Raw genomic sequence first — 18766 nt, 5'->3', positions numbered from 1 at the left:
AGCATTGCCCGATCACTTAAGATTTTTTTAAAGCTTTTATAAAGCTCTTTTTTTTGGTAAATTTTTCTGCTTAAACCTCGTACAAGGAGTGGGAAGATGAATTTGTGGTGTGGCGATTCCTAAGATAGAAGCAATTTATTTTCTGTCAGCAAATTAGACTTTTAATCAGCATGGACTGTACACCGTTTGGTGTGTGTTATCATCTTCCATCCAATCCTAGTAGAGACTCCTCAATCCCCCTTAAATGATTTATAAAAGATTAAATATTCATTGTGTTTGCTGGTAGTTTATTTCACAAATTCACAAATCCAATTATGATTTTTTTCACTTTGAGGTTATCCCACAATGAGGTGCTTTGCTCACTGTTCAAAGTCATTTGATTCCCCTGATTGTGTTACATCCCTGGTGGCATGCTATCCAGGTCAGCTATTTGGTGTCATGTACACAGTCTTGTGTTTAGTGTGGAAGTTTTTTTCTCCTGCTAGAATGGTCCAGTTTTTGCCATTCAGGTTTGTTCTGTTGTTACAACTGCGTTTTGTTACTTTTTTTAGATATTTAGATTTTGCATGTTGCAGCAGGTTTTCCTGCTCAAAACTTGTACTTAAGAGGACAAATGAATTTGTGGTGTGGGTAATTTCGAAGATCAGCGTGGACAGTTTGATGTGTGCAATCTTCCATCCACTCTTGAGTCAGACTCCTGTACCACCTCTTGTTTCCGTGATTTATACCCCATTTATAAACTGGAAAATGGTTTGTTTTTCCACTGGGCCTGATTTCAAGACACTCAACAAGTGTAATAATTAGGCCCCTCACTTTTTGCTTGTTCATGGAATTGAGAAGAGACATTACATTAGTTTCTGATACTGCATGGAAAATTAATTTTCAACATCCCAACCTCACTAAATATCCCTCTGGTTAATGTATTTCTTCTTTTGATTCATTCTTTTTCTGTGTGCAAAATTTGTCTCTTGCTCAAGCTTTTTATTTACTACATACTGTGTGGTATATGGTACAGCAGCATTCAATGGATTACTTAAAGCTTAACTTCTGAATGCTCTGAGCCAATATAATTGATTTGCCTGACAAGTTCACTATTGGAAAATACTACAGGAAACTTTGGTTTATCCGGAGGTTAACTGTCCGGAATGCTCGAGCCACCGTCAAAAATCAGGAGCCGTTTCGTTAGTTTTTTTTTCTTTTCGTTGCTTTTTTTTTACCAGTCAGGCTCTGCAAGGCCTCGCTGAAGCTGTTGCTAAGCTATAGAGACACTTGCAAGGTACGGCCGACTGTTTAGAAGCTGTTGCTAAGCAAGCCAGATACGGAGCTCAAAATCTCCGTATGTTTCAACATTAGCGCTGGTTTATCCGGCAGTTTTGATGGGACGGCAACAGCTCGGTCCCGTCGGTGCCGGATAGCACAAAGTTTCCTGTACCTGCTAGCAACAATTTGATCAAGCAACTTGTTTGATGCAAGGTGCTTTCTCTTTTCAGAAAACATGAAGGAAAATGTAGAAATTTAATTGCAGTCGTCAAAGAGTGAGTGGACACTCCTGTTTTGTACTAAGGTAAATTGATGGAGCTGTTACTGTAAATTTATAGTAGTACTTCTAAGGGTGCATTTACGCTACAAGTTTAGCATCTGTGAAGAGTGTTTTCCACTTGCACTAACTCTTGTGTGGTGTAAACGCAGACTTAAGGCCCAACCTGACTCTGGATTTAGGCTGCATTTATATTGCCACTAGAATTGTACTGAAAATTAACCTTTAAAAGGAGGCATTTTTTAAAACATCTCTTTTTTTTCTGATATCAAAGCATAACTTACTCCTGAAATAAAATCAGAAAATGCTACAAACACACTTCCGGTCCATCAGCATCTGAAAAGATAGATGTTTTTGGGTGCAGACCCTTCTTCAAAACAGGAAGCAGTTTTGACGAATGATCGATGCATTTCGTGACCGTCCTCTGCTTTTCAACTGCTGAATGACCAGCAGTGTTTTAGCAATGCTTACTGTTCTGTTACAGGATTTTCAGAATTTGCGGGTTTTTTTCTCGTTTATCTGTGTTGCATAATTTACCCTGCCTCCTTCAAAGGGCCTGGTTTTAAATTATGAATTTGTGTGAAATACTTGGTCCAATGGGCTCCCAGCCTACCTCTTTCACAATTAACATAAGCAACAGAAACAACCCCGAGTCCATTACTCCAATTGGTATATCACTTGCCTAAGAAATTCTGGGATATTGAAATCAAATGGCAGATAATCAGGAATATGCAACAACAGCTCAATCTGCCCACATTCAAAAGCCCAGGAGGGCCTGCAGGAGTGCTGCTCTGCATATAATTTAATTCTGTTTTTATTTGGTGGATTACTGGTAGAATTGTGATATTAGCGATTTCACTGCTAAACATGCCAATTAGGGTGAATTGCTCCTATAAATAGATGCATTTCTATTGCTTGGTTCCGTGCTTTTTATACCCAAGCACGGTGAGCGGAAATCTGTGTATGCAGGTTTATCTGCAGTAGAATTTTTGAATCGGATAAAAATTAGTCTTTTGTCTTTTTATTTGCTGCCTTTTTTTTATAGGACTGCAGATTTTTGGTTCAGAGTAAGGAATTTCCACTAATTTGTTTCTTTTTGAGAGGTTTGTAATCATCAAGGTGAGAAATTATAGTGCTGTGATTTCGCTTCCAGTGAGTGTTTTAATGAGCCTTTTTGTCAAGAGCCTCTTTTAATAGTAAAACATTCACAAGTAATTTAGAATTAATTTGAGCACCTCTATTATTTTTTTCTGACTATTTCTGTTTTCAACAGTCAGCGGATCTCCTGGGTATTGATCACAGTGAGTCGGAGTATACGCTGCATTATTATTTCGGCTTGTTTAAGTACCAATGGCAACTGTCTAGGGAGCAGATAACTGGACAATCTTTTTTTTGAGAAATCTGGATTAATGGTCCACCCCCGCTGGATATAACCAAGACTGACAAGATTAGGTTAGAAGATGAGGTAAATAGAATAATTTGTTGGCAAACTTGGTATTTTTAAGTGTCTGTCAAAGGTTATTGTGTGCAGTTTTGGTCGCCTTATCTGAGGAAGGATGTTCTTGCCATGGAAGGAGTTCAGCGAAGATTCACCAGGCTGATACCTGGGATGGCAGGAATGACGTATGAGGAGAGATTGGGTCGATTGGGCTTGTACTCGCTGGAGTTTAGAAGAATGAGAGGGGATCTCATTGAAACTTATAAAATTCTGACGGGACTGGACAGACTAGATGCAGGAAGGATGTTCCCGATGGCGGGGGAGTCCAGAACCAGGGGTCACAGTCTAAGGATAAGGGGTAAGCCATTTAGGACAGAAATGAGGAGGAATTTCTTCACCCAGAGAGTGGTGAACCTGTGGAATTCTCTACCACAGAAGGCAGTTGAGGCCAATACATTAAATATATTCAAGAAGGAGTTGGATATATTTCTTAAGGCTAAAGGGATCAAGGGGTATGGGGAGAAGGCAGGGACCGGGTACTGAGTTTGGATGATCAACCATGATCGCATTGAATGGCGGAGCAGGCTCGAGGGGCCGAATGGCCGACTCCTGCTCCTATCTTCTATGTTTCTATGTTCGGAGTGCCACAATTTTCAGGACCTGGAATTGAATGAGTTAGAGCAGAAATAAACCTCAACTGCAACGCTCTGAAGATACAGGGAGGAGGGAGAGCATGTTTAATATATTTCGAGCATAGGAAAAAAAAAGTTCAGACGAATAATGAGCATAGCAATATTGACAAAATAGAGCTGAGAAAAGCTGTTTTTACACTGGCACAAGATCGGTGCCTGTGCTGATGGCTCCTTACAGGTTGCCTTGCGCAGCTAGTGACAGCCTCAAAATAAACTTGCTAAGGCTAGTTGCCGGGAAGGCTTGATGTAAATTGGTCGTCTTGGTTGCGAGCCTTGGTTAATCTGCCAAGTTTTCTTTGGGACAAAAACAGAAAATGCTAGAAACGCTCAGCAGGTTGATTAGTATCTGTGGAGAGAACAGACAAGTTACCATTTTGTGTGTTGATCCTTGATCAGATCAAAACTTTTCTTTGGGCTGCTGCCTTTTGCATGAGTGTCGGGTGGCAGCGCTGACTTAATCCAGTGTAAAAGCAACGATTGAGAAGGAGATTGGATGCTGGCGATGAGGGGATTGCTGGCGATGAGGGGATTGCCTGTGTCGGGTGACTCTTTTTTTCTTGTATCCTGTCCAGGAGAGCAAGAGCAACGTTAGAGCTATCCAAGATATTGGAACAAAATTCAGCAGACTTTATAGAAAGTTAACAGTTGTTCAAGGTAGAAATTCTTGGCGCAAAAGGGAAACTGCTTCAGGGAGCCAACATTGGCAGTGGAAGAGATTTGGAAAAGAGGCAATACCGAAGCCAGGAACGTCAGTGGATGAAGGTCTGAGTGGAACCACTGGAGTTGAGAGGTGGTACCTGTTGGCTGCATATGTAGGTGATGAGGAAAAATGCAGTCTACTGCAGCCCCCACAGTAATGGTGCGAGTAAGCAGTCGGACTGCGTGCTCTTTACTCAAATTACTGCAGACATGCTGGTGGGGCTGCACCAAAAAGTGCAATATTGGGGAGATGAGTTAATCAATTCAAGTAAAATTCCTGCAAGGTTCTTCCGCTATGTATATGTTAAAGAATTTTCTTTATGTTGGTGCACTCCAAGAAATTTTCCTCAAGTGTCATGAACATATAAGCAGAGAGACGGGGGCGGTTTCTATGTTCTATATTTCTATGGGGCAAGAATCAAAGATGTTAAACTTAATTCTTTTTAACTGGCTCGTTCATTTTTTATGTTTAAAAAAAAGTGTCTTGATATGGGGTGCATTCCTCATTTAGAAGTCCAGTAAAATAGGAGAGGTAGATTCTCTGCCCTCTCTTATTGTGTGACTGACCTCCAGACTCACAAGAACACCTTCTACTTGCATTAGCGTATGTCTTTGCCTGCTCTGATTTTCCATCAGTAGTCTGTCCAAGGTGCTTTTGAAACCTTGTTTTATACTTTTAAGTCCCTGAGATAAGAGTATCTTGTCTGTCCTGAAGCTAATGCTATCTGAATTGTGGCAATCTCTCTCCTGTATCCCTACATTTAAGTGAAGATAGCCCAAGATAGTTTTGTAGATCAGCAGTAATACATTACATATGTTTCGTGCAGGATTCATCTATTGAAATATCTAAATCTTCAGATTTGCATCATGTATTTATACTCGCTATGTGTGGATGTTCTGCTTTGTACTGTGTCTAAAATCAGAGGTTACATTTTTACTCTGTTTTCCGAAATATGATTGGAGTAACTAATACTCTATATTTTACACCCCTTCTCTGTCCCATCCTGTGAGCTAAGCACCCCGAGCTCTGAGTACTGATTGTATTTAATATATAAAGTAAAGGTGGGAGGTCACCCAGTATTCTTCCCAATACTCACAAATGCATACTGCAGGGATTGCTGGACAGTGACTGTTTCCCTCTGCTCTTTTCTTCTCTTTCCCCCCCCGCCCCCCGTCCTCCACAGATGAATCTTGCCAAGGCCATTCGTCGCACCCCTACCTGCTGCTTTCTGCTTCGCATGGCTTAACTACTTTTTACATAGGATTTCATAGGATATACGGCACAGAAACAGGCCATTCGGCCCAACCAGTCCATGCCGGTGTTTATGCTCCACTCGCGCCTCCTCCCGTCTTTCCTCATCTAAATCTATCAGCATAACCCTCTATTCCCTTCTCCCTCATATATTTGTCTAGCCTCCCCTTAAATGCATCTATACTATTCGCTTCAACCACTCCCTGTGGTAGCGAGTTCCACATTCTCACCACTCTCTGGGTAAAGAAGTTTCTTCTGAATTCCCTATTGGATTTCTTGGTGACTATCTTATATTGATGGCCTCTAGTTATGCGCCTCCCCACAATTGGAAACATTCTCTCTGTATCCACTCTATCAAAACCTTTCATAATTTTAAAGACCTCTATTAGGTCACCCCTCAGCCTTTTTTCAAGAGAAGAGACCCAGCCTGTTCATCCTTTCCTGATATGTATATCCTCGCATTTCTGGTATCATCCTTGTAAATCTTCTCTGCACCCTCTCCAGTGCCTCTATATCCTTTTTATAATATGGTGACCAGAATTGTATGCAGTACTCCAAGTAATAAGTGACGAAAGGTCATCGACCTGAAACGTTAACTCTTTTTCTCTGTTCACAGATGCTGCTTGACCTGCTGAGTATTTCCAGCATTTTCTGTTTTTATTTCAGATTTCCAGCATCTGCAGTATTTTCTTTTTGAATAAGTGACCTCCTTATTCTTCCTACCAAAATGTAATACCTCACATTTATCTGTATTGAAATTCATTTGCCAATGATATGCCCATTCTGCAAGTTTATTATTCTCCTCCTGTAATTTGTTGCAGTCCTCCTCAGTATTGACTGTCCTCCCCCAATTTGATGTCATCTACAAATTTAGAAATTGTGTTTTTGATTCCACAGTCTAAATTGTTAATATAAATTGTGAATTACAATGGTCGCCGCACTGATCATTGTGGAGCACCACTACCCACCTACTGCCACTGTGAATAGCTACCCTTTACCCCATCTCTCTGCTTTCTATGTTGAAGCAAGTTAGGTATACTTATTGCCTTAATCAGCTGTTTACCAAGAGAATTGTTTATGCATGTTTGGAAGCTCATTGGGGTTTAAGTTTTGAGGCCACAAACCATGAGTACTGACTATCTCCATCATTGGATCACTGGGTGCATTTTATTTATACAGGGCGAGATATGACCATTTTAAACACGGCGCTGAACTTTGAATTGCTCTTGCTTTTCTGTTGGGGAAGGCTGAATTGTCAATTTAGTTTCAAGCTTCTGACAATAGTTTTAAACTGATTTAAAATGTTCTACTCTTTGGTACCTGAAGAGTACATTATTTCTGTATAAATACATGCCATGCTAATGATCTTTTAAGAGTTGATGGTGTTATAGAGCTCATCAGCAAGTCAGTTATCAGTTATTGACTCTTTTAGGTAATAAATTAATGATGTGTATATATATTAACGGACCTAAGGCTCCCCTGGTTATTCAGTGGGCTTATCCAGTGAGTAGCTGAGCTATACACACCAGAAAGAGCCAGGTTTAAACCCCAGTCTCGGAGTTAACTACACAGCTGGGACATCAGTAGGGCGTTCACATTTGTCTCATCACCTCTGGTTTCGGGAGGAGAAACTCAATGAGGTCTCATACTTGGTCATTATCCAGTGATCCCTGCTGGAAGATGAGGGACATGAGGATGGAATTAAGATTAGGAGTGATGTCCTCTGCAGTCGGATATCCTGTAAAACGTTCAAGGCTAACGTGAATAATGGCCACTTGGGTGAGGTTCCCAATGTGATTCGTGTTATGAGAATGTAGTTTCAGCATTTAATTGTAAGCTTGAGATATTTTTAAATAATTGGTAGAAGACGAGGGTTTTAAAAAAAAAAAAACAGTGGGGACTCTAGGGGTTTAGAAAGATGATACGACGAGGGAAATAGAGTTGGTGGCAGGCTGATTATAATGGTGTAGGAGTGGAATGCCTATCACTATTATGACATTTTAACTGAAGGGGTAAGTTGCATTAATCTACAAAGGAGTTAAATTTGTTCTGCAGTTTTCATACTGGAAGTGCACCATGCCTGATGTATATGTAGTCCTAACAGGATATCCTTGTTGACTGCCAGTTTATGGTTGATCATGCTTCAAATCAAGTTTATTATTTTTCTGAGATATGTGCATTTTCTGCATGATTTATCTTGTCAGTAGTGATTGTGTTGATTCTCATTAGCGCTCACAGTATTCCAGCGAACCTCATTATTTTCTTCTGATATCCAGCAGCTATCCTGTTTTCTAACAGATTGGCCTGAGCCCAGGCCATTTAGGTATACAGTAGGTATTATCAGGACCGATCTATATCTTGTATGTGCAAACAAGATTGCATGGTTTATGTTGAATAGTACACCTCAGCAATGAAAATTAATAAGCTGATGTTTGTCTGGAGCTTAACAAAGGATAATTCCTGAGTGTTGGCTTTTTTATCTGGTACGTTTCATAATTTCAGTATTAAATTATAAATCGCTAAATATACAAAACCAGTGTGCTGTATTTATTTGTAATGGGAATGCTTGGGTTGGATGTCACCAGGTTAGGAGAAGTTTTAACCTTTTTTAATGTTCAGTATCAGCTTACTGGAGCTGCTTTTTCTTAAAAATCCACTAAATTACACTTTTTTGGTGAAGTGGAATTTAGTTAATGGAGAGTTATATAATGTGCTTATTTTGTGATTCTATTGCAACTAATACATTTTTGAGAGAAGAAATGTAAAATTAGACCACTTGCACATTTCTTTGAGTTCAAGAGTTCTGCTGTGGTTATATTTAAGACATAACTCCATGTAAAGGGTTGATCACAAGGATACTGGGCTATATTTGCATAAATAGCCAAGCTGTTTTAACGACTAGTGTCAGATATGGCACAAAGGAAATATGCTGTGTGTTAAGGTATTCATGTAGCTGCAGTGCTGGTCTCTTTATCTAACTGGAATGTAATGCTACCTAGATTGCTGTGCCTGAAAATTCTCATGGTCTCAATTACTGTCTCAATGAGCTGTTCTCATGTTTAACTATCACATTAATGCAAATTATACCAGTAAGTGTGAAAAGATGGACACCCCATGCTGGTTAATGCAATAGGTTCATGAGTACTTTCGGAGACTTACAGAATTTTATTCCAATAATTTATGTTTGCAAGCCTAATGAGTATTTCCAGCATTTTCTGTTTATATTTCAGATTTCCAGCATCCACAGTATTATGCCTTTGTAATAATGTCATCTTGGCTCAGTTGGGAGTCCTTTCACCTCTGAGTCAGAGGGTTTTTGAGTTTGAGTCCAAAACCAGGACTTGAGCTCACTATCTAGGCTGGTGTTCCAGTGCTACAGCACTGAAGGAATGCTGCACTGTTGAAGGTGCCTTTGGATAAAAGATCTTAAATCAAGGTCCTATCCAGGTTCAGTTGGAAGCTAAAAGACCTCATGGCACTTTTTAAGGAGATATGGGAGTTGTCTTTGTGTCCTGACCAACATTCTTCCTTCAATTGATACCACACAAAAAAAGAGATTAGCTGGTCATTGTTGTTTGTGGGATGTTCCTTGTGCAGAACAGCTGATTTGTGCTGTCGAAAAGTAATTAATTGTCTGAAGTGCTTTATGCTGTTTTGACATGATAATGCCCTATATAAATGAAAATGTTATAATTTATAAGTTTTAAATTTTCCCAATGCTGATTGTGACACTTGTGTTTAAAACGTTGGCTGTATATCCGAATAAAAGGAAAGTGCAGTCCGCTGAATTGCACTGTAATCTTGTGTAGTTTAAGAAAATGGTTGCAAACTTACTTGATGTGTGTGATATACGCAAAGCAAATAAGTGCCCAATTTGACTGTTTGCCGCAATAGATGTCAAAAATGAACTGCAGCCCACTTTTTTGAAAGGTCAACATCCGAAGGAGCAAAGCTGACGTTTAATCTCCGTGAGTTTCCAATGATAAGTTACAAGTGGGCAAAAACAGGGAACGTTCAGCCAGGATTCTCACCCCTGATCCCTAGCCAGTAACCCTTGCTAGAAAGTGGAGGTCAAGTGAGGATAGGATCCGGTGTAGTTGCAGTATCTTTCAAACTGCTCAGTGATGCTCATGTTAAGATTGGTCACTTGGATGAGATGCTGGAGCTCTGCTGGCCGTGGAGCTTCCTTCAGTGTCACCTTGAGGAAGGGTGAAAAGATGCTAACTTCTATTAAGAGTAAATTTACTCAATTGGCTGTAAAGTCCTTTGGGAGGTCCTGAGGCCATGAAAGGCGCTATATAAATGCACGTCTTTTGTATTCTTGAATTTTTTTCCTGAATTTCTAGTAAATTTCTTTCTTTTGGTCTTTCTTGCTTTCTTTCTAGTAAATTGCTTTCTTTGTGTAGCTGCAGGAGTAGGTAGTTTGGCAGTGACAAAAATCTTTCTTTTCTCTCTCTGTGAACACTTCAAGATTGTCATGCCATTTAAACCCTATCTAACACACTCCAGACTATATGTAATCCTCTGTAAAGCATAGTTAGATAATAAATTTAGAGCATATATTCTTTGGTAATGTATTTTATACCTCAAACTCTTCTAAATGGATATTTTATGACTTAAATGATTTTGAGTGGTAAAAATCCATTCTGCCAAATACTAGTGCCAAGAGAGGATCATCTAAAATCTTCAGTAACCATGATGGTAATGTTTAAAATGTTGGAGCAGTGTATTGGTGGGGTGGTAAATTGCGAGGAGGAAAGCCTCCGGCTACAGGACGATATAAACGGGTTGGTCAGATGGGCGGAAAAGTGGCAAATGGAATTTAACCCTGAAAAGTGCGAGGTGATGCATTTTGGACGGACAAATAAGGCAAGGGAATACACAATGAGTGGTAGGACCCTAGGAAGTACAGAGGGTCAGAGGGACCTTGGTGTACATGTACATAGATCCCTGAAGGCAGCGGAGCAGGTAGATAAGGTGGTTAAAAAGGCATATGGGATACTTGCCTTCATTAGCCGAGGCATAGAATATAAGAGCAGGGAGGTTATGATGGAGCTGTACAAAACGCTGGTGAGGCCACAGCTGGAGTACTGTGTGCAGTTCTGGTCGCCTCACTATAGGAAGGATGTGATTGCTTTGGAGAGGGTGCAGAGAAGATTCACCAGGATGTTACCTGGGATGGAGCGCCTCAGCTATGAAGAGAGGCTGGACAGGCTGGAGTTGTTTTCCTTGGAGCAGAGAAGGCTGAGGGGGGACCTGATTGAGGTGTACAAAATAATGAGGGGCATAGATAGGGTAGATAAAGAGGAACTTTTCCCCTTAGTGGGGGGGGTCAATAACAAGGGGGCATAGATTCAGGGTAAGGGGCAGGAGATTTAGAGGGGATTTGAGGAGGAACTTTTTCACCCAGAGGGTGGTTGGAATGTGGAACTCAATGCCTAAAAGGGTGGTAGAGGCAGGAACCCTCACAACATTCAAGAAGCATTTGGATGAGCACTTGAAATGCCATTGCATACAAGGCTATGGACCAAATGCTGGAAAATGGGATTAGACTGGACAGGGATGGATGGGCGGCGCAGACACGATGGGCCGAAGGGCCTCTTTCTGTGCTGTAAAACTCTATGACTCTATGACTGAGTATGCTCAATGGAAGAACAGAACAAAAAACAGAGTACGTCTAAAGGGGATGCCACTGTTGCAGATGGATCCATTTTAATTTAGGTAGAATTGCAGCTGTGGATGCAGAAAGGGTATTGGGTTGCTCAAGTCGTGCACAAAACAGGTCTCTGTCAGTGTTGTTGGAAATATTTGTAAAAAATTAAAATAAAGCACCAGTTGTGGTTATCTAAAGTTGGAACAAATTGCTTGAAACCGTAGACTAGGCTGAGAGTGGACCCACGGAATGTTTGAAAGCTCTTGTGTGGAATCTGGCAAAGGTTCTCAGTCCAGAAGCTGGCGCAGGCTCTCCTTTTATAATAAATTATGAATGGAAAGAGTATGTGCAGCTTGCATCAGTAATTGAAAGGCTTGACCTTTCTCAACAATCCTACATGATTTTCATATCAAAGCATTAGTCTGACTTTAATATGTTTCAGAAGTGTGTTTTTAGCTTTGATTAATTTGCCAGCAATACAATGCAAATTTAAGGTGCCGTGTATACTTTGGTGTATCAATTGAATTGATTGGTTTTCAGTAATTATTGGCCTTTTGAGGCGTGTTATGAAAAATGCCAGTAACATTAGGGCTGATTTCCTGTTTTTCCCCTTCAGAAGCTGCACCCTTTGTACAGGACTGTTAATCCTAGCCCCAGTTTCTTATATGAATAGACGGTGATGATCTTCAGGTTGGAGTTGTGTTTTTAAAAAGGCAGCATTTTACTAAGAAGAGTTTGGATTTCTGTTTGACTTTATATGCTGCTATTCTGTGAAATGTAATTAGAAGCAATAATATCCCTCGTTTACACTATAAAACAAAGTAGGGCATGATAATAAATCAGAACAAATCCCTGGTTTAAATTTTGATCTCGGCAAATTTTGATGATGCCTTTTTAAAGAGAAAAGTATTTCACATTTATTGACTTTCAAAACCCTGACTTTCATTTAACTGATGGTTTTGGATTAATACTGAAAATTAGAATGCTTGGTGTGAACACTACCCATTGTGCGTATTTACAGATTTGTATTTTTAACACACACTGTTATCAGTTGATCGCATTCTTGTTTGAGTTAGTTTACAATGCATTACACCTGTGGTTGTTTCATTAGTCCTGAATTAGTTAACAGCTTACCTCGGTAGTCTGTCACTTTTAAAGACGCTGCCTGTAAGACTGAGTTTTACTTTTTTTTAATGGTTTGCTTGTTTCTACCCTTTCAATGATGATATAACCCATTTTGACATTCCCCCTTAAACAATAAAAGGAGCTGTGAAGAATTAAAACTCCAATTAGAGGTGGCCAGTATCATTTCGGATTACACATGAACAAAAAGGCAACGACTTAAGAGCAGATAAGGAATTGTTACTCGGAGTGCTTGTGCCAATTTGACATATTAAACAAATTAGGCACTTTCACACTCCCAGACCATAACATAATTGAAAATAAATTGATTCTATTCTGAGTATGTTGTGATGACCAAAATGTTGGGAGGAGGAAAAGTGCCTTTTTGAAGCTTGTCATAAGGTTGAGGAGTTCAAATCAACTTCCCAAAAGAATTTCTAAATGGATAACTTGTCCACCAGCATAAAGATTAATTTCACTAACTAGCTGTGCATTGTTGACTTCATGATTTCTTTTTTGGCATTGCTCCCGTGAGAGCTGCAGCAAATTGAGTTTATGGTGGCGAGTATCTACTGCTGGTCAATTTAAATGCATTTTTGCAGAAGTACAAAAATAGTTAATGTGTAGGCAGCAGATGCCATGTTGCAGTTTTATTTAAAAGAAGTCCTATCTGTAATGGAAGAGAACAGTGGGTAACGAAGCATTAGCCTTGGGAAGGAGAGTAGCAACATTGAGAGGGGAAGGAGTGCAACATGAGCAGGGCTAGATGTATGTGTCTGTATAAAACAGTCTGGATGGGATGTCTCTGAAATTCACATTTGAATATCCAGTGTAATCTCCAGTGTAGTAAACAGGAGCAAATCAAGCGACTATTGCTTCCTGGTCTCTGTCCATTTCTGTGGATTAGGAAGTGGAACCACTATCAACATGGACCATCTGTTCTGGGAGGCTGGTTGGCTAGTCGGATCCAGTACTGCTGCCAATGCCCCCTGTAGCCAGCCACTATGAGGCCGTATGAACTGTAAAGTGTGACTGAGCTGATCAGTGATAGAATCCACATTTGTCATAAGTCCATGGCACTAAGCATAGTGGTCTAATGCTCTGTACCACCCCATTTAGACTGTTCTGACAGAATTTAAATTCATTTTAAACGGGGTCCACTGGATTGACGGTTATTAATTTTAACATCGTAACATTGTACTAATTGTAGTGTCTTGCTTGCTTATATACACATGCGCACACATCTGTTGTGAGGTTTGCTAATGTTTTGGTGAGTAGTGTTACCGTGAAAAGCTAAGTGGCCATAAATGTTTATCCTTTGGTGTTATTTGTGTAAGTCTCCTATAAATCCAAGAGGAAAACTGACCCTGGGAAAGTCTCTCATTTGAATAGACAACAGCAATTGGCTTAAAATCCTGTACAATTTACTTTAAGTTGTATAGCCACGGTTTAACTATTTTCAATATTTAAAATACTCAGTTCTGCTTTTAACTAATTGAGTTGGTTGCATGCTGTGTGTTTGGAGAACTGGAGGGAAAAAGCTTTCCATTAAAATCTGTTTTGCATTGCAGGCACTTAGTCCTAATGAGTACCTTTTGGGTAAAGTTTTAAAATTGAGTGATTAAAAGGTCATTTTTTTATCTGTTTGGCAGAGATTGCACACAAGTGTCTGTAACATTAACTGCTGTGTGTGTTTGCACAGCTTGAATAGTGAACTGTCAGCAGTCTCCTCCTACTTGTGTCCAATATTGGTTTTCACAGAAATCACAGAAACCCCACAGTGCAGATAGAGGCCATTTCGGCCTATCGAGCCTGCACCGACACATATCCCACCCGATCCCCGTAACCCCTACACCAACACACATCCCACCCTATCCCCGTAACCCCACGTATTTAATCCCCCTAACACTAAGGGTCAATTTTTTTTTAATTTTTTTTTTTTTTTTATCATAGCCAATCAACCAGGTTTTGGTCTGAGTCAGGGACAGAGATTATTTTTAAAAGTTATGATTTGATAGAAATTGCTATACATATTTTTGAAGATTTTTGTGTGTAGTAAATCAGCCTGCAAGGCACTGAAGCTCTGAACTGAATTTGTATCACATGCATTGCTACAGATGTTTTAACATTGTGTCACAGTGGAGTTTTGCAAATCACTAACCGCACTGCTCTCCATTCCATAGTCTGCATTGATTTTTGTGGGGAAATGAGAGGATTTACTGAGACGAAGCTCCCCGAGGGTTAAAAGCAACAATATTTCAACAATTAAAATAATAAGTTACATTTCAGGTTCAAAAGCAAGGAGTGTAATTGTTTGGTACAAATGTCTGTCACAGAAGCAAAATAATTGGAGGCAGGGTGGGGGTTACTGCCACGGGTTTAAATATAGATGGGTTTTCAGGCTCATGTGGTGTTGATTATACTCCGCACATCTGCTTCTAAATATTAAATGAAAAGGAGATTACTGTAAATCATTTGGTGAACAAATATTGTTATGGCTTCCCTCCATTGTTAGTAATGCATATGAACTGGTTCAAGTTTTCGATTAAAAAGTTGTGCCTTCAATTTTTTGTAATAATTCTTTCAGTAGGGAATCCTCTGCATTGACTGCCATTTAGTAACTCGGATATGTAGACAGCATTCTCTTAGACTGCATTAGTTTCATCTGATGTACTGAAAACAGATATAAAAAAAGCATTGACTTGAATCTCAATCACTGGAAGCAATATAGTTTTTTTTTTGTGCATGTAATTTTCAGACACGCTAAATATAGATTTGTTATTGAACTGCTGTTAAAACTGAAATTATGAAGCTTTGGCTGAAAGCAAAAATGCTTTTAAAGGACTCCCTTAAATTCCATCTCCAGCCACAAAATAAAAAGGATTTTCTTCTGCAAGAACTTGGTGCCCACACATTGTGTTGTGTCTAAATTTTGGATTTGTGTATTTGACAGTTACTGTGCAACCTGTAGGTGGAAGCTGTTTTTATACAACTGCTAGACTCCCTGGACATCTTGCAATGAATGCTTGCACCCCACACCACCCCCCCCCCCCAAACAAAATGCACAATAATAAACTGCTAGTTGCCAGATGTCTTTATTAGTTCTCATAAAATTCACTTCATGCAGTAGGTTTGTTGCTGAAAAATAGAGTACATTTCTTCCTTCTAGTTTTGCATATGGACAAGATTTTTGAATCACTTGAAGAAAATGGTACATTTTGATTAGTTAAATATATATTGTTTCTTGCAGCTATCTGATTTATGACTGCTGTTAATGATAATGTGCACTTACGAAGCATAAACGGCAAATATACTGGAAAGCATCTCTGATCTCTAAGGAATATATGATTGAAAACATGTGGTTCTTTAAAAGCTATTGAGTTCTGTGAAGTGCACTCGTGGTGCAGGACTTTCTGAAACTAGGTTGTACAGTAATTTTGTTTATTTTAACATGATTGTTCCCAATGAGCAGTGTGCCTTTTTGTGCAAAGTAATTATATATTTACTTAAGATAAGAAAAACACACCTTGATTTTGCTGCTTCTAATTATATATTAATATGATTTAGTGCTCCCATTCAGGGTTTTCACATATAATCTGCCATGAATTTGATGAGGTGAAGCTTCTTCAAAGCAAGGTTTCCCTTTTGTACGATTAAGAATTAGGTCTATTCTCTGAACTGCCAGTATTAAATATATTATTGAAACATGATTCATTAATATAAAAATTAGACCAGTGAACATGTGCATGTTTTAGGGATGCTGGTTTGAAATTTAAATGACTTCTCTACTCAATAAAACCCTTGGTTCTGATCAGCTGATCAAATTGTACCTCTGGGTTGGAGGCATAATACTGTAACACATACAAACTTCCTGTCACATGTCTGGGAGTCACATTGAAAACCTCACAAAGCGACAGTGATAGTTAACAGTGGCAATTGAAGACACAAACTCTGGTGAAACTCCAGAGGAAAGCTTCAAAAAGGTAACATATTGTTTTACAAACTATGATTGGGAGGAGCATATTTAAAAGTTGTAACTCGATTAGACCATTTATATACTGCAAGAATATGACCGTGTCAGTCTATGTTAACTGAAATCCTGAAGTTTTAAAGCTTTATGATGTATTTCCACTCATTCTGTTGTCAGTTACATTGTCAAGCCTTCAAAATTGTGAAAGATTTTCAGTGGAGATATTGAACAAGTCCTGTTCTATGCCCAGCCATGATGATTTCTACTTTAATTGCATGGTGTCCAGGTAAAGAGTGTTCTGTAATTAATGGAGCAAGTCACTGAAACCCATGTTTACTTTTGACATCTCTATAAGTAAGGAATTTCTATTGTCTAAATGCAAATTAGTTGGGTTGATGAGAAATATGCAAATACAAAGCAACAGACTGCAACATGTTCAAAACTATTGATGTATATGAAAGGATTTTCTTATTGCAAAAGTAATTTTTATTCATAAGGTACAATTGGAAAAAGCAGAAGAAAACTATGCAGGTTTATCATCCTGCCGTGTAAAGTTTGGACATGTTTGTTTGTTACTTTATATATTTTCAGTGAAGGGATATTTTTTGTATAAACCTTTTCTCCAGCCGTGGCTGGGAGGTTGAGCAAATGATTTGCAAATGAAGCGGTATGCAAAAGCAGCCAGGTGACTTTATTTTCTCTTTTTAAACTTTGTTTTAATTCAGTAAAAGTCAGAATAGAAAGAGTTTTACTGAGGTGTCTGAAATTTCATCACATTCTTATTACATCACCTGCACACTTCTACACATGCTAAAGGTAAACCAAACTGAAAGTAAGTTTAGACACTATCCCCTTTCTTAAAAAAAAAGTGCTGCAATTAAACCTGAATTGTACAAGAAGAGATGGCAATTTTTTGCCCTGTCCATTATGATGTGTTTTTTTCGGGCAGGGAAATGGGATTTTGGTGTTTCAAGCTAGTAAAGTGATGTTGTGTTGGCTGACATCGGATAAGCCACTGTGAAATAGAAATGAGTTAGAAAATGTCTAATAATGTAGACTATTCTCTCCCAAAACGTCTCTGCCTCTCCTTCTTTAAGATGCTCCTTAAAATCTACCTACTAAAATTGACCAAGCTTTTAGTCACCCGTCCCTAATGTCTCCTCGTGGTTTGGTGTCAAATTTTGTCTGAAAATGCTCCTGTGAATCGCTTTGGGATGTTTTACTAATTAAAGGCGCTATGTAAATGCAAGTTGTTTGCACTGAACAGGGTAAAATAAATCTACATCTGGCTTGGCTATGATGCCCTCCACAGTTGAATAACTGGTTGACACACACATAAGAACATAAGAAGTAGGAGCAGGAGTAGGCCATACGGCCCCTCGGGCCTGCTCCGCCATTCAGTAGGATCATGGCTGATCCGAACCTAGACTCACGCCCACTTCCCTGCCCTCTCCCCGTAACCCCTAATTCCCTTATCTGCTAGGAAACTGTCTATCTCCGTTTTAAATTTATTTAATGTCGCAGCTTCCACAGCTCTCTGGGGTAGCAAATTCCATAGATTTACTACCCTCTGAGTGAAGAAGTTTCTCCTCATCTCAGTTTTGAAAGGGCAGCCCCTTATTCTAAGATTATGCCCCCTAGTTCTAGTCTCCCCCATCAGTGGAAACATCCTCACTGCATCCACCCGATCAAGCCCCCTCACAATCTTATATGTTTCGATAAGATCGCCTCTCATTCTTCTGAATTCCAATGCCTATGAAGAATGGTTACATGGCTGAGGTACTAGAAGGCTACCAGTGCCATGCATTTATATCCCAGCGGAGCAAGTGCTTTCAGGAGAGGAAACAGGTGAAAATTGGAAACATTAAAAAAATCTACATCTGTCTGGAGCCCGTTTGCTACTTTTTGAATAGACAAATTAGTAAAGAAATGTTTGGAGTTTTCTACATACTGCCATCTAATTTTTTTTTTAAGTTGAAATTTGCATCAGTGCTAAACATGAACAATATAGGTAGGGGGTTGTTTTCTGCCCTTGGCCGCACCAACTATATTTTAAATAAACAATAGTTGAGTAAAATGGATCGCTGAATGTTCAGAATTTATTACCTAATCTGCCAGAGGTTGCTTGAACTTCTGTTGCTTTTGTAATATACAAGTGCTGTTTGAATGAAGGCTTTCAATTCACTGTAGATAGAAATCCCTGTTCTATACTGCTGAAAATGAATTGTCCCAGGTTGCAGCATAATGTTGAGCAGTATTGATTAAACTAGACTGGCCAGAAGATGAGATAGGATCATTGACTGAGCTTGGGCAGGGATGTTTGTTTACTACAAACAACTCCTTGCATTTATATAGTTAGTACCTTTAACATAGAAATGCCCCAAGGATCTTCACCGAGGTGTA

General features: G+C 39.3%; 1 protein-coding gene across 6 annotated transcripts in view; it reads left to right on the top strand.

The window, feature by feature from the left end:
• Window positions 1-18766, top strand: part of rerea (arginine-glutamic acid dipeptide (RE) repeats a) — a 527918-nt gene that overhangs the window by 73804 nt on the left and 435348 nt on the right. The window contains exon 1 of one of the 6 annotated variants that reach the window (XM_085967344.1): window positions 1507-1564. The exons of the other annotated variants lie outside the window; for them this stretch is intronic. The gene's annotated coding sequence lies outside the window, so the exon portion shown is untranslated. Of the gene's footprint in view, window positions 1-1506; window positions 1565-18766 lie in introns of those variants that run through there. 6 annotated transcript variants of the gene reach the window in all.

The sequence above is a fragment of the Somniosus microcephalus genome, chromosome 25 (assembly GCF_052327205.1).
Source record: "Somniosus microcephalus isolate GS21.2 chromosome 25, FLI_Smic_1.0, whole genome shotgun sequence".
Lineage (NCBI taxonomy): Eukaryota > Metazoa > Chordata > Chondrichthyes > Squaliformes > Somniosidae > Somniosus > Somniosus microcephalus.
Note: the sequence above shows the minus strand (reverse complement) of the source record. Positions and strands in the feature narration are given on the sequence as shown.